The sequence below is a fragment of the Hypanus sabinus genome, unplaced genomic scaffold (genome assembly GCF_030144855.1).
Source record: "Hypanus sabinus isolate sHypSab1 unplaced genomic scaffold, sHypSab1.hap1 scaffold_246, whole genome shotgun sequence".
Classification (NCBI taxonomy): Eukaryota; Metazoa; Chordata; class Chondrichthyes; order Myliobatiformes; family Dasyatidae; genus Hypanus; species Hypanus sabinus.
The window spans coordinates 522455-528454 of record NW_026780581.1 but is presented as its reverse complement, the minus strand read 5'-3'; the positions used below and the strand labels follow the sequence as shown (position 1 = coordinate 528454).

Sequence of the window (6000 nt, the reverse complement as noted above, 5' to 3'; positions counted from 1 at the left end):
GAATGGTTTTAACATCAAAACCAGACTCCGGTGTGAACTCTATTGCTGCTGGTTCGTTTCTAAAACGTTACAGGTTGTAACACAGTTTTATAAAACTAGTTAGACCGTATCTGGAGTGCTTCATACAGTTCTGGTCGCCCCCATTCTCGGAAAGATGTCGGGGCTTTGGGAGGGGCGCAGAAGAGGTTTACCAGGACACTGCCTGGATGAGATGGAATGAGCTATAAGGAGAGGCTGGACAAACTTGTGTTGTTTTCTCCAGAGCGGCTCAAGCTGGGGAGAGACTGAATGGACGTTTATAAGATGAGGAGAGGAATAGATAGAATGGACAGACGATATATTTTTCCTGGGGGTTGAAATGTCTAATACATTTAAGGTAAGTGGAGATGTGAGCGGCAAGTTTGCTTCTTTCCACAGACTAATGAGTAGCTGGAGTCTCTGCCTGGGGGAGGGGGGGAGGTGTCGCCAATCCTGACACGTGATCCCGTTTGCCCCTCCCATTTAACCGCAGATTGGCAGCATCTGCGCGTCTGTTTCCGAGGCCCCGCCTCCCGATGATGTAACAATCTCTTCGCTCATGTTCACAGTCTCCGGGTGGACGGTGTTATCCTCTCCGCTCAGAGCTGAAGTGGGTCGGCTGTGTGATCGGGAAAGACTTTCATCTCTTCCCACGGGATCAGTGTCTGCGGGCCGAAGATATCACTTTCCCATCGGTGAGTATTGAGACCGATCCCGAGCGGGGAGATCCGATGTTGGCCGTGAGCCCCGAACTGAGGGCCAGGAATTCATTTGTTTCCCAACTATCCGGGCTCGTCAGAAATGTGTCGACTTCACTTAATCTGCATTGAACGATACAAACCAGGAGCCCAGGCTGTCTGGTTCCGCAGAATTTAAATGAAAGTCTGGCCGACAGGTCACGTGAGGCTGTGTGCCGCAGATTCGCCCCGCCCTCCGCGTTGTGACGCCAGATCACGTGGTGTGATTTTGGCCACTGAGTCCCATAACTTCCCCGAACTCGTCTTGCTTCCTGAAGCTCCTCGCGTTTGTCCTGGAGCTTTATGGCTGTTGTGTCTTCTCCCGGACTGGGGTGGGTGAGAAAGGAGAACGTCCGAGGTTGTGGGGATCTTTGATTTTACTGCCTGCTATACCGATGGACTGGGAAGTCTCGGGGGAGAATGGTTCGAGCCTCAGCTCCACGCAGTAGAGCTGAGCCACACGTTACTCCTGCAAGTTTATAGTCCAGCGACGGCGGTCGGTCAAGTATAGACAAGACAGGATCTGTAATACAAACTTCCTGAAATGGTGCTGTTTTAGTCTGGAAATGGAGTGATAGTATAACAGTAAAGGAAGCACAACTTGTCCTTGTAAATTATCCTGGAACCAGTTTGTCTGTTATTCCTGGAAATGTGTTCAGTACAGTTGTTGCTAATGAGGTTCACATGAATAATCTCAGGAATGATCGGCTTTATGTGTGAGGAGCATTTGATGGTTCTGGACCTGTGCTGGATGGAGTTCAGAGGGACGGTGGGGGTGGTGGGGGGATGTATGGTTAAGTAAACCTACCGAATGCTGAAAAGCCTGGATACAGTGGGCATGGAGAGGATGTTTCCATCAGACAGAAAGTCTGTGATCTGACAGCACAGTCTCAGAATAAAGATGCTTCCCTTTAAAACTGAGATAATTTTTTTTTTGGCTACAAGATGTCTGATATTTGGAATTTGTTGCCGCAGAATTTGTTTGAGGCTGCCATTTGGGTATATTTGTGACAGATTAATATATTGATGATTGCTGAGTAGCTTCAGGGTTACAGGAGGAAGGCAGGAATATGGTGTTGGTGTAAACATCAGCCCTGGTTGAGTGGTGGGCAGACCAGATGGATTGAATCACCTGATTCTGTTCCTGGGTCTTATGTCTTACCATGACTGAATGATGGCTCCTTCTTATCCCATATCGTCTGTGTCATGTGAGGGACAATAAAAGATTGTTCACTGAGATCATTATATTTGCCTTCAATGTTTAAATTTCAGTGAGTTTTGATCCTAGTAACATTAAGCAGAAATGTTTGGTCCACCTTTGTATTGTTAATGTGCTTCATTATCTTTCATGTTAAAGTTAGACCTGCAGTGAGACATTTATTGGAAGAAAAGCACACAACTGGAAGCAGAGCGCGACTGAAGACGAGGGAACAGCAGCAAGTGAAACAGCCCGAGGATTGAGAGCACCGACTGGAGAGAACCCATCTGACTCGGAGATTCCAGTGATTCAGTCAGGAGAAAGTTGGTGAGTCTCATTTACTCAAACGCTGGTCCTTTAGACATTACATACCTGTGCAAAGGAAGGTACAAAATGGTTGGGAGTGAGACAGAATGTGCCCAGAAGAACCAGTTATGCCAGTACCAGTCAGACCCAGTTGTGAAGAAGCCCCCTGCCCCAATATTCCCTTTAAACCTTTTGCCCTTCACCCTTAACCCATGTCCTCTGGTTTTTTTCTCCCCTAACCTCAGTGGAAAAAGCCTGCTTGCATTCACTCTATCTATACCCATCATAATTTTATACACCTCTATCAAATCACCCCTCATTCTCCTACGCTCCAGGGAATAAAGTCCTAACCTATTCAAACTTTCTCTGTAACTCAGTTTCTCAAGTCCCAGCAACATCCTTGTAAACCTTCTCTGCACTCTTTCGACCTTATTAATATTCTTCCTGTGATTCGGTGACCAAAACTGCACACAATACTCCAAATTTCCCCTCACTAATGCAATATACAACCTCACCATTACATTCCAACTCATATACTCAGTACTTTGATTTATAAAGGCCAATGTACCAAAAGCTCTCTTTACTACCCTATCTACATGTGATGCCACTTTTAGGGAATTTTGTATCAGTATTCCTAGATCCCTCTGTTGTAGTACACTCCTCAGTGCCCATACCTTGTATGTTCTACCTTCGTTTGACCTTCCGAAGTGCAATACCTCACACTTGTCTGTATTAAACTCTATCTGCCATTTTTCCAACTGGTTCAGATCCCTCTGCAAGCTTTGAAAACCTTCCTCACTGTACACTACACCTCCAATCTTTGTATCATCAACAAATTTGCTGATCCAATTTACCAAATTATTATCCAGATCATTGATATAGATGACAAATAACAATGGACCCAGCACTGATTCCTGTGCTTCACCAGATTCCAGAAGGTTCACCAGAGTGATTCCTGGGATAGCAGGACGTTCATATGAAGAAAGACTGGATCGACTAGGCTTATACTCACTGGAATTTAGAAGATTAAGGGGGGATCTTATTGAAACATATAAAATTCTAAAGGGATTGGACAGGCTAGATGCAGGAAGATTGTTTCCAATGTTGGAGGAGTCCAGAATGAGGGGTCACAGTTTAAGGATAAAGGGGAAGACTTTTAGGACCGAGATGAGGAAAAACTTCTTCACACAGAGGGTGGAGAATCCGTGGAATTCTCTGCCACAGGAAACAGTTGAGGCTGGTTCATTGGCTATATTCAAGAGGGTGTTAGATATGGCCCTTGTGGCTAAAGGGATCAGGGGTATAGAGAGAAAGCAGGTACAGGGTTCTGAGTTGGATGATCAGCCATGTTCATACTGAATGGCGGTGTAGGCTCGAAGGGCCGAATGGCCTACTCCTGCACCTTTTTTGTATGTTTCTATGTGTGGAAAATTAGAATCTCCCACAATCACAACCTTGTGCTTACTACAAATATCTGCTATCTCCTTACAAATTTGCTCCTCCAATTCTCGCTCCCAATTAGGTGGTTTACAGTACGCCCCTATACGTGTTACTATACCTTTCCCAATCCTCAGTTCCACCCAAATAGGCTCCCTAACTGAGCCCTGTAATCTATCCTGTCAAAGCACCGCTGTAATATTTTCTCAGACAAGCATTGCAATACCTCCGCCTCTTGCCCTTCTGATTCTATCACACCAGAAGCAACGAAATCCAGGGATATTTAGTTGCGAATCACACCCCTCCTGCAACCATGTTTCACTAATAGATACAACATCGTATTTCCAGTTATCAATCCATGCTCTAAGCTCATCCACCTTTCTTACAATGCTCCTAGCATTAAAATAGGTGCATTCCAGATACTTTCCTCCTCTTCCTCTCTGTTTATCCCTAACGGTGCAAGCAACTTTATTATCTCTTTTTTTTCCTTCTCCCCTACTTCTTCGGTCTGAGCGCTCCTACATCAGGGAGGAAGTTCAAATCATCTCTGTGTTAAAAGTTTAGCCATCACAGTGACTGAAGGCAGCTGCAGGTTCATGAGGGACTGTTACTGTCAGATTCTGCAGTTCTTGCAGCTGCACACCGCACCCAGGACTGAACCCTGGTCACTGAGTATTGGAGGAGTCTGTTCTGCTGATGTTAGCCTTAAACTAGGCAGAAGTTTTACATTGTGGATCTGTGAATGATAAATCAATTCTATATCATTTATCCCGTGTCTCAGGTATTTACTATCTCTATCACCCTCACTATATAAGGCCACTCAGTCCATCTGGTTCGTGTCCATGTTTCTGTTCCATATCAGTTTATCAAAATCTATCTCTGCCATTTCCCTCTCAACCTCCCTATGATGACAGGTTACAACTAGTCACCTCTGCGTGTGATAAGAGATTTCCCTTGAATTTCATAGAATTATAGAAATCTACAGAGCATTATAGACGTGTTGGCCCATAATGTTGTGCCGACCATGTAACTTACTCTAGAAACTGTCCAGAATTACCCTACCGCATAGCCACCTATTTTCCTGAGCTCCATCTAAGAGTCCCTTAAAAGACCCTATTGTATCTGCCTCTACCACCGTTGCTGGCAGTGCATTCCAAACACACACCACTTTGTTTAAAAAACTTAGCTCTGACATCTCCTCTGTACCAACGCTCAAGCAACTTAAACCTATGCCCCTCGTGTTAGCCGTTCCAGCCCTGAGAAAAAGCCTTTGGCTATCCACACGACCAATGCCTGTCATCATCAAATACACCTCCACGAATTTCCTGCATGATTTTCTCCATGCTGAAGAACTGTGGTTTTAACGTTCTTCAGAACTCCAGACTGAGGTGGTTAACTCCTTTTTCCCTGCTCTTTTGAACGTTTTGAGTCATTTTCACTAATTTCAAAGGACTGTGCCTCAGACAGTTGGGTTGTTGCAACGCGCCTCTAAAGTCTGATAGCACATCAGCGAGTTCACACTGTGGAGAGGCCGTTCACCTGCTCAGACTGTGGGAAGGGATTCACGTTATCATCTCACCTATTGAGACATCAGTTAGTACACACAGGTGAGAGGCCATTCACCTGCTCAGACTGTGGGAAAGGATTCACTCAGTCATCCCACCTACGAGCACACTACTCAGTTCACACTGGGGAGACTCTGGACACAAATAAATCAGTCCTATTTTAAACTCAGTCTCTGGTACTTAGTGAATTTATAACACACGTAGTGCACAGTAGAGTGTCAACTCAGGCCGCCTGGACCTTGCTGAGATTCAATTCCACGACAGTCCTTTTAAATCATCCCCTGTTATTCACCTCTCACTCTCACTGTGGTGATGGGTTCCAAACAGTCACTACTCTGTGGGTGAAGAGGTTTCCCTTGAATTTCCAGCAGACTGAAGAAGTTGAGCTGACTGCAGTTCTGTCTGAGATGTTCTTCGCCCTTCAAATCTCTGGAGGAGGAAGAGTGACATTGGTAGTTAACCTCCTTAATCACGACTCATTTCCATTTTATGGGGCATTTTTCCTGATAACAAAGGGTTGTTGAAAACACCAGTGTTCTTTAAAGACTGGAAGTAGAATCGGAAACCATCAGTTGGATGTTCAAAGAATCATGGTCAGAAACCAGAGGCAGGTCTGCACACGGTAGAGTTTGGGGCTCTGGAAGATGGTTAGGGTAAGAATGTATCGTGAGAAGGGAATCAGCAGCAGGGAGAGGAACTGCATAACAGAGTAGGAACATTTCAAAGCTGATTGACAGAA

The 6000-nt window shown here is 45.1% G+C and overlaps 1 protein-coding gene across 7 annotated transcripts in view; it reads left to right on the top strand.

Moving 5' to 3' along the window:
• Positions 1–393: 393 nt before the first annotated feature.
• The window catches only part of LOC132387976 (gastrula zinc finger protein xLCGF3.1-like), a 45916-nt gene continuing 40309 nt past the window's right edge, over positions 394–6000 (top strand). For 3 of the 7 annotated variants that reach the window (XR_009510110.1, XR_009510109.1, XR_009510108.1), the window contains exons 1-2: positions 479–713; positions 2113–2280. The gene's annotated coding sequence lies outside the window, so the exon portion shown is untranslated. Of the gene's footprint in view, positions 714–2112; positions 2281–6000 lie in introns of all 7 variants that reach the window. The other 4 variants (XM_059960299.1, XM_059960298.1, XR_009510107.1 and 1 more) reach the window with 4 other exon arrangements.